The sequence below is a fragment of the Lactuca serriola genome, chromosome 9 (genome assembly GCF_051521515.1).
Source record: "Lactuca serriola cultivar US96UC23 chromosome 9, Lser_US96UC23_V15, whole genome shotgun sequence".
NCBI classification, from domain to species: Eukaryota; Viridiplantae; Streptophyta; class Magnoliopsida; order Asterales; family Asteraceae; genus Lactuca; species Lactuca serriola.
Genome location: NC_136416.1, coordinates 9,335,586 through 9,346,215, shown reverse-complemented (window position 1 = coordinate 9,346,215; position 10,630 = coordinate 9,335,586). Strand labels below are relative to the sequence as shown.

The following is a 10,630-nucleotide window of genomic DNA, read 5'->3' as shown; positions in this document are numbered from 1 at the left end:
ATGGGTGTTCAGAAGATAAGCATCGCGACGCGGAGGATTTCCTTGAAGGATACGGATTGCTTGAAGCCCACGACGTGGCGCAACCTGGCCACGACGTGGCGCGAGTTTTTAAGCATTATATAAGTTCTGATGATTATTACGAAAAGAGAGACTTTTGGCAGAAGAGAAAGAGTTCCAGAAGACGAATAAGAACGAAAGAAAGGCTCTGGAAGAGGGTTTTCAACACCAAAAGAAGTAAAGGTTTATTTTTAGAACATGTCTTTCATTAGTTTTAGTTGTGTTAGTTTAATTACTATAATGAGCAGCTGAATCTAGCTACTCTTGTTTAGCTAGATGAAGCTTTGAACTTATGAATAGTTATATGATTATGGATTAAGCTTAGTTGGTGAAAATTTGCTTGTGTTTGATTTGTATGACCTAGCATGTTAATATTTGTTTATCTAATTGTTTAATTACATGTTCTGTGTAGCTTAGTGACCACTAAACTGCATGAACCTGTTTACCTAATAATTTAGTGAACATTGAATTGTTAGAGCTAGGATTGACCAATCTTAGTTAATAATTAGAATAAATAAAGTTTAGCTGTGCTAGAGAACGAGAATTGTGATCATAATTGCGTTTACACAACAATTCTTATATAGCATATTTTCAACTATAATTGGTTCTGTGTTTAATTATGTGTGAACATACATGGTTTGACATGAATTAGTTAAATATTGGTAAGATAGAACTAAATTACTAATATAATTAAAAACCAACTTAGTAATCCGTAATTGTTAGCTAGCCATAAGGGAAAAGTGGATTCAATCTAAACAAGAGTGTGTGTTTTTACTTATTGAATTGGATTTAAGTTCATCTGATCTTGTAAAATCAGATAAAACCATTTATTAAATTTGTTAATAAATTAGGTTAATTTAATAGTAAGTAAATTAATTAGAACACCGTTCCCTGTGATCGACACCCGACTTACCTAAGCTATACTGTAATCTGACTAGGTACACTGCCTATAAGTGCATAGATAGTCTAAGTTTGTTAGGTTATAAATATTAAAATTAGTGGGTACTTTTGTGCACATCAAGTTTTTTGGCGTCGTTGCCGGGGAACGGCTTAGTTTGTAGTTTAATTATTTGCATTAAATTAATCGATCCTTCTTGTGGAATCACAGCCACAAAAAGTTAATTTTTCAGCAAAAATAAAATTTTTTTTTACAGAGTCCACGACGTGGCCATATACTTGCCACGACGTGGACAGGCAAAATTTTTAAAATTTTTATTTGGTAGTTAGTTTTTCTTATTTTAGTTCAGTTTTACGTTTTAGTTTAGCAAGTTGCAGGAGTTCATGACCAGAAGCTCAAACACACACTTGGTGCCACCACTGGAAGACCCCGAATCTGCACTTCACAAGAAAAAGACGCCCTTGCAAGAATTGAAGTCAGCCTTTTCTAGGAAGTCAGGAAAGAAGACAGGAGAGTCCAGCTCATCAGCGAAGCACAAGAGCAATTTTGAGCATTTGGAACACACACCCATGCAAACCGAGTCCGAAAGCGATACCGAGCCAGAATTTGAAGAACACATAAGTGAACCCGAGAACGAGCCAAGGAACGAGATGGCAGCGATTGAAGAAATGTCCATGGGAGCATACAAAAAGCGGATCCGAGATGACATGGGTCCTGGGTTAGTCCAACCCGCAATTCCTGCCACTGCCACATTCGAACTAAAGGGACACATATTGACAGCACTGAAGGACATCCCATTTTTCGGGAAGGATCATGAGGATGCTTTTAAGCATCTAGACGAAGTCAACGACATTGCTGATTACTTCAATGTCCCAAATGTCACAAGAAATACAGTCTTGCTTAGGATGCTTCCTATCACTTTCAAAGGAGCTGCTAAGGAGTGGTTAAAAGCACTCCCACCAGGTACAATCACCACTTAGGCTCAAATGCGTGAGCAATTCCTGGACCAGTTCTGCCCGCCATCCAAGATAGCCAAACTCAAGAAGGCGATAGCCAACTTTGAGCAACAACCGGGGGAGTCACTATACGAAGCATGGGAGCGGTACAAGGGCCTACTCAGAAATTGCCCTCAACATGACCTAAATGTGCAGCAAGAGATGTCAATCTTTTATGATGGGGTCAATGTAATGACAAGACAACTCCTTGATTCTCAAGGACCGTTGACAAAGAAAAATCCAAGGGAGGTCAAGGAGCTCATCGAAGAATTCGCGAAACACTCTCGCGAGTACCATAACCCGAGGCAAGACGGAAGTAAAGGCGGTAGAGGGACCCAAACTGAAGAAATTGCAGCTGTCATGGCCATGCTAAATAACATGGATCGCCGGATAACACAAATGGACCAGTCGATACATGCCATAAGAGTGGGGTGCGAGCGATGCAGTGGTCCACACTTGAACAAGGAGTGCAATATGGATGAGTATGGGAACAGAAAAGCTCAAGTGTGCTACTCTAGTGGGGATAAGTTTGATGACGACTGGAGGAAACCAAAGAAGGAGTGGCTGCCCTATGAAGAGTATAAAAAGCAAAAAGAAGAGAAGTATAGGCAGACAGGTCGAGGCTTTTACCAAAAGGAGCAGCCACCAATCGAGAAGAAACCCGACCTAGAGACCATTTTGATGAAGTTTATGGAGGCTTCGGAAAAGAGACATGATGCCACGGATTCCGCTATCATGGAACAACAAACCTTGATGAAGAACCAGCAAGCCTCCATCCACAACCTTGAAGTACAACTTGGTCAACTAGCCACTTTAGTCCATGAAAAATTGTCCCCGAAGAATCCCGAAGTAAAAGCCCAATCTCACGTAATGGCCATCGATACTGAAGAAGATACAATATCCGAGTTCCTGGAGGCGTTGGAAGAACAACCGCAGCAGCCCAAGAAATCAAGGATCGAAAATGGAAAGAATGCTGAACCAGGCTCGCCACGACGTGGCACGCCTCTGGCCACGACGTGGCGCAAGTCTGAGCAAAAATCTGTTGAGCCTATTCCAGATTATCATCCACCTATGCCATTTCCCACCCGTGCAGCACTTAGTCAACTGCAGAAGGAACATTTAGAGTTTGTGAAGCATGTGAAAGGGATTCCAATTAATACTCCCTTTGTTGAGTCCTTATCCAAAGCTTCCGAGAACCAGAAATTACTGCAAGACTTGATAGATACGCGAAGGCAATTAAAGAAACAGTCTACAGTGATTCTAAGTGAGCAAATTTCAAAAGTTGTGTTGGGAGAAACACCAGAAAAGATGGGGGATCCTGGACGCCTCACTCTTCCATGCGAGTTTGGGAATAAAATGAAGGTTAATGCTTTAGCCGATTCCGGGGCTAGCATTAATCTAATGCCTTTTTCATATTATCAAAAATTGGAGATTTAGAAGATGAAGGCTACAAAGATGAAGAGTCACATGGCGAACCGTTCGGTGACACAACCCCGAGGCATAGTGGAGGATATTTTGGTGAAAATCGGAAATTTTGTTTTTCCAATAGATTTTGTAGTCTTGGACATGAAAGAAGACACGGATGTTCCGATAATCCTTGGTCGGCCATTTCTTAACACTGCTGGTGCCCTGGTTGATATCCGCGAGTCCAAGCTCACTTTGAGGGTTGGAGATGAACAAGAAGTCTTCGGGATAAGAAATGATTTTCAAGAAGATAAAGAAGAAGTGTTCACGATTAATGAGGAGAATGAACTAGAAGAGTTGGAAAAGCTTATGGAAGAAGAGATAAAGGTAGTTCATCAAGCCAAGAGGACAAAACCCAGGGCATCTGTTCCGTATTTGATTGAAGTCATAGCTTACAAGAACCCACCTTCTTGGGTGAGCGAAGAGGACGAGGAAATGACAAGTGATGAAGAGGAAGTCACTTCAAAAGAAACAAGGCCGGAGGTGAAAGAAGAGGGGAACGCTATGGAGAGCAAGGAACACACAAAGGGCACAAAACGAAAGCATGAAGAAGATGGAAAAACTAAAAAAGAAAATTCAAAGAAGGCGTATAAAAGGAGAGTTCAAGCTTATAAACGGCGGTTCAAGGAACAAAAGATCCTGGTGGTAGACTCTTCCGAAGAGTCAACGTAGAAGGCACGGAGTCCAGCTCAAGACTCCAAGAAAAAGAAGCGCTTCTCGGGAGGCAACCCGAGTTTGGTTTGCAATTTTCTTTTTCTATTTATTTTCTTTTTAATTAGGAAAGACATCAATTCATCATCTAAAAACCGGTAATAAGCAGAGAAATAGCTGTAGGGGACTTTAAATAATGAAATATTTGCAAAGAAATTAGTTAATTAGATGAATATTATTAAAATTTGGCATCTGACAGCTCTCACGACGTGGGCATAGCCAGCCACGTCGTGGGCTTAATTACAATTCGCGATCTGAAGAAATTTAAGGTCCACGACGTGGGCAAAGCCCGCCACGTCGTGGCCTTTAAAAATCAGGGGGGGACCAATCGCTTAAAACCCTTTGACCGAGAAACCCCTTATCCCCCACTTGGAAGACTGCCGCACTCACGGGAACATCACGACCCTACTGCCAATTTCTTATTATACTTCTAAATTCGTTGCAAGATCTTGCTAATTACTCCATTTGGTACGTGTTTTATTTATTGTTTTGCAATTATTTCTTCCAATTTCAAGTTGTCGTGATTAGGGTTTGAATGATTCACGAAATTGGTTGAATCTAGTGTCCGATTTTAGTTTCCATGTTATTTAAAAGTCCATAGGAACAAACCCCAAGAATTATTTTTATGGAAATCGCACGTAAACATGTCCGATTCAGCATCTGGGTTCGACAAGCTCCACGACGTGGCGCAGCCTGGCCACGTCGTGACTTCTGGCAGGCCCTTATATATGTTTTAATGTGTTATTTGTTTGCTGCTTTGCTTTGCTCTTGTTTGCAGAAATGGGACCACGACGAGCTGTCCAGCAGGAAGAGGGCCCGATAGATGTAGCAAGCATACATCCTCTATATCAATTCCCTCAAAACATTCCCCGACCGTTGCTAACAACCTACGAGAATCGACTTGGATGGTTATACAATAGGGAGTTTGCAATAGCACCAATTATTGATTGGGGATGGCTGGGTAGAGTGGGAATGGTAGTGGAATTGGAACGTTATTGGTCGAAGACTTATGTTGGAGATCAATTTTCGTTCACTTGTCACGGGTGGAGGAATCTATTCGCCATTCAAGAACCCGTGTTCCGGGAATTGTCGGTAGAATTTTTTTCTACCGTTTGTTTTGAAGAACGCACCCTTGATGTCACCTACAATAGGGCACTTGTGTTTCGTCTTGGAGGTGTATATCTTGAGTGTAGTCTTCAGGAGTTTGCTTGGCGTATGGGGCTCTATACGGAAGTGGAGACGCAATCTCCATTTTTTATTCCTTTCTTGCTTGGATGTGTGCGGGATTTTACTCCAGGTACTTTGGATGTGCAGTTTTGGCGGGGCATTTCTAACCATGAGTACAACACTCGTGACTCGAGTGAGTCACAAATACGGAATCCTGTGTTCCGATTTTTGCACCGCCTTATCACGTTTACAATCAATCACAAGCATCATGGTGATAAGGTCCCCATCCAGAATCTATTTTATTTATGGACACTTATTACCCCGGGGGTTTGTTGTGATCTGCCTTATATGTTGGCAAGGTTTATGGGGAAGAAAGCGGCCAATTCTAGGCCTGGGATCCCGATTACTGGGGGGCATTTGGTTACTCGCCTGGCTAGGTCATATCAAATTTTGAACCCTGACTTTGTGAGGAATCTCACTCGATTCCCGGACACAGACTTGACCATTCAAGTCTTGGGTGTGATGCGCGCGGTGGTGAATATCGGGGGTCGCTTTGTTATACCACCGATCGATGACGAACAGGAGGAAGTGCAGCCAGGACAGCAGCCACCAGCTAGGCCGAGGCGTCGGAATGTGCGGGCTAGAGGTGAGGTCGAACGAGAGCGTGCTGCTTCGCAGTATGTGCAAGGAGTGCCCACCGACCCTTTTCAGAGTCGGGTGGGAACATATTTGGATAATCTACGAGGTCATGCTATTTACCATACCCAGCTTACTGAGGGTATCTATTCACATTTGGGTGTGACCCGACCACCTTCTATGCCACCACAATATCCCTATTTTCCGACATGGGAGGAGCTATGGCGTCCACAAGATGATAGAGCAGGGCCGAGTGGAGCACAAGATCAAGATGATGATTGATTTTATTTGTTCTGTTTTTGAGTAGTTTTTTTTTTTAGTATGTGATGTAAAACTTTATTAAGACTATTATGTTACTTTATTTTTCTTTTGGGTTGATCTCATTTTTCAGATTAGCGTTGGAATTCTAAGGAGCATAGAAGGTTAACTTTCGAGTCGTGTTTGTCTAGTCAAAGAAGCTAAGAGTCGTGAGTCGGAACCACAATTCAAGATAAGTGTGGGGTCTATTAGGAGAGAGGTTATAGTTGGGAAATATATTTGCATAGAAGCGTCGGCAACCAGTTAGTCATTGGTCAAAGCTGCTAGAGTAAATAAAGCAAACAACTCATTTTCTGCTGAGGTTTAGTTTCCACGACGTGGACTCCTTGTGCCACGTCGTGGCGCTCTTGCAATTTTTGGTAGTTTAGTTTTTTGGTGTTTGCGGTGTCAACCCATATCACGATGAGATCCAGTTTATCATTGCCACATTTTTCCTTACAAATACACACTTTGACGAATTGAAGTTTCGAGTTCGGTTCGTGGTTTATTTACATATTCAACCAGTTTTCCACCGGGTTTTCGATTTTTGAAAGTCCAATTGTACTTTGTCCACACTTTTGGAGATGCTCACGCCACTATCCCAGGGGAGTCTGTTCCTTTTTCTCCCTTGTCTTTAATTTTGATTTGTTTTATACATACAATGAGGGCATTGTATGAAATAAGTGTGGGGTAGGGGTAGAAACAGTAAATTGCTAGTAAATTGCTAGAAAATTTGGAAAATTGAAATTAATTGAATCTAGTACTAATAATTTGAACTATAATTGCTAGTATTATGCGGGATGATCCGATGAAAGTTCAAATGTTTAGTTGAGCCAATACACGTTATAGTGCATTTGTGGCTTCCCTTATTTTAGTGAAATCATGGAACAAAAACATAACCCCGCTTGGTCTGAGGGATGCAATAGGTTTAGCAGCCTAAACCTGAAATGTATCCAGGAAAATTATTATCATTAACCAATAAAGGTTGAGGTTGAGCGCCTCTGCTTAAGCATGTAGGGTTTTGAGTGAAAAAAAAAAGTGAGTTACATGTGGAAAAAAAAAAAGAGAATTACGAGTAAAGTTTGAAGAATTTTGGAGCAAATAAAGGGAAGATCAAAAGATCAAAATTCTGAAGAAATCCAAAAAGTTGAAGATACCCAAAAAAATCAAACAAAGGTGGTGAATTCAAAAAGATCAAATGTCAAAGAAATGAAGAATTCAAATAGAGCTCCATAGTGGTATCGAAAAATTGTAATTCTAGTTTATGTACGCTTAGGTTGCTCAACTAAAAATACCTTGAGGTTGGGAGGTTTTCTGCGGATGGATTCGGAGGGTTGCATAAAATGAGCATTGTTCGGAAAAAGTGGGTGAGTGTTTATGAAGATTGTGAGTATTTAAAGTATGGGGGGGTACTTTAGGAGAATTTTAGACACAAATGCATGCGTTGAGGTTTTGGCATAATGGCTGAACTAGAGTCGGATTGTTCTGTGTAGTTTTAGTAATTAAGAATTAAGTTGAAATTTGCTTGAGGGCAAGCAAAACCTAAGTGTGGGGTATTTTGATATTGCCATATTTACACTTATTTTTAGGCAGTATTTAAGTACATTTTTATTAATAAATTGATAATATGTTTAGAATAAAGATACTTATGAGTTTAAATTGTTATTTTCAGTCAATACAAAGGATTTTCGAAGAAAGGGACCAAAGGTGACAAAATGGGGAACATGGGAGGCTTGGAAGACAAGAAAATAATAAATTCACGATAAGAGCTAATTCCACGACGTGGAGATGAAGCCCACGACGTGGCATGGGTGTTCAGAAGATAAGCATCGCGACGCGGAGGATTTCCTTGAAGGATACGGATTGCTTGAAGCCCACGACGTGGCGCAACCTGACCACGACGTGGCGCGAGTTTTTAAGCATTATATAAGTTCTGATGATTATTACGAAAAGAGAGACTTTTGGCAGAAGAGAAAGAGTTCCAGAAGACGAATAAGAACAAAAGAAAGGCTCTGGAAGAGGGTTTTCAACACCAAAAGAAGTAAAGGTTTATTTTTAGAACATGTCTTTCATTAGTTTTAGCTGTGTTAGTTTAATTACTATAATGAGCAGCTGAATCTAGCTACTCTTGTTTAGCTAGATGAAGCTTTGAACTTATGAATAGTTATATGATTATGGATTAAGCTTAGTTGGTGAAAATTTGCTTGTGTTTGATTTGTATGACCTAGCATGTTAATATTTGTTTATCTAATTGTTTAATTACATGTTCTGTGTAGCTTAGTGACCATTAAACTGCATGAACCTGTTTACCTAATAATTTAGTGAACATTGAATTGTTAGAGCTAGGATTGACCAATCTTAGTTAATAATTAGAATAAATAAAGTTTAGCTGTGCTAGAGAATGAGAATTGTGATCATAATTGCGTTTACACAACAATTCTTATATAGCATATTTTCAACTATAATTGGTTCTGTGTTTAATTATGTGTGAACATACATGGTTTGACATGAATTAGTTAAATATTGGTAAGATAGAACTAAATTACTAATATAATTAAAAACCAACTTAGTAATCCGTAATTGTTAGTTAGCCATAAGGGAAAAGTGGATTCAATCTAAACAAGAGTGTGTGTTTTTACTTATTGAATTGGATTTAAGTTCATCTGATCTTGTAAAATCAGATAAAACCATTTATTAAATTTGTTAATAAATTAGGTTAATTTAATAGTAAGTAAATTAATTAGAACACCGTTCCCTGTGATCGACACCCGACTTACCTAAGCTATACTGTAATCTGACTAGGTACACTGCCTATAAGTGCATAGATAGTCTAAGTTTGTTAGGTTATAAATATTAAAATTAGTGGGTACTTTTGTGCACATCAATTATGCCCATAATAGACATATTTTGGGGGTGTTTTAAAAACTATAGACATAAAAAAGGTTGTTTCCACATATAGACAAGGATTCCATAGAGCTACATCTGAGGGCTCCACGGAATGAACTTATGCTCCGAGAAATCTATTTGGCAAAAAAATACACAAAAAAAAGCTGAAGAATAGTTTCTCAGAGCACCTTCTGTTGAAAAACAATTCCTCGGAGCACCCTCTGCGGATTGCTCATTTAGCTTTGTTTATTTGTTCTTTATTTTTTTGTGTGTTTTTCTCTCCACATCGATTTCTCAGAGCATAAGTTCATTTTGCGGTGCCCTCGGAGTTAGCACTACAGAATCCATGTATGTATATGGAAACACACCTTTTATGTCTATATTTTAGAAAACACCCCCAAAATATGTCTAGTATGGGCATAATTCCTTATATCTACTTATTACAAAGTGATTTACTTAAAATAATCATGGCGTTAAGCAATGATAATATCATAATATGGATTTTCTAGAAAGTTTATAAAACTCAAAACCTAATTTTTTCGTTACTCTTTCTTATTGTTGCATTACTCATATTAATATTATAGATATTAACATCTTGACTAGAAGTAAAAGTTTCATTTCCCGCTTGAGAATGTCTTTTACCTACCTCAAGTTCTTCCACCTTGATTTAAAAATTTGTATGCATCCATGGAAATCTAACTGTTAGAGAGTTAATGGACCCTTCGCCAAATTAAAATGCACGAATAAACCAAAATAAGTGCAAGTTTAATGGATATATCATGTCGTGGTGTTGCTGCTCAATACAAGTCTATAAATTTTAGGACACTATTTAATATATATAACTTAAGAAGTCCAAGTTAATTATAGACATAAGAATTAACACTCTAGTCTCTACTATTAAGTTTTATATTTCTAAAAGAAAAAGAAGATTGAGTATTAACCATATTTAGATGAATTACCAACATTAGTGGATTTATCACAATTTTTTTTTGACAAATCTACACACTAGAAACAAGTTGCAACCTCTTGTTGCTTGCAAAAAAACAAATTACATACATAAATCTAATAACTTCCTGAATAGTACAAATTTTTTGTTTAGAAAATTACCCTAATCTTGAATTGTTATCATAGCCCTTTACATGGATCTAATTCTTTCTAACGGGGTAAAGGAGTTATTCACGCAAATACAAATGAATCAAATGATATGCATTTATAGTGGCATCAAGTAAGTTTAATCTCTGTTATAAGACCATCAAACTGAAAGTATTTCATCTCGATATCCGCCCGAAGGTTGTGGAGTCATTCTTCTTCTAATGCTCTTCACTAATTTATCTTTGACCTCCTCGGTCAAAGCAGGAACTACTTTTTCACCTAATTAGTATTAAACTTAGTTTTATGGAAGATTCAAAACATTTTTTTTAAAAATTATACAAAGATACCTCCCCTACATCAAGACTAATTTCTTTAACTTCACGAGTAAGTGTATTAAGAATGGAATCAAGATCATTCACAATTAACT

The 10,630-nt window shown here is 38.7% G+C and overlaps 1 non-coding gene across 1 annotated transcript; it reads right to left on the bottom strand.

Moving 5' to 3' along the window:
* Positions 1-1,989: 1,989 nt before the first annotated feature.
* Positions 1,990-2,096, bottom strand: LOC145077463 (small nucleolar RNA R71). The gene has a single exon (XR_013693207.1). It is a non-coding gene; the product is annotated as a small nucleolar RNA R71 (small nucleolar RNA).
* Between the last annotated feature and the right edge of the window lie 8,534 nt (positions 2,097-10,630).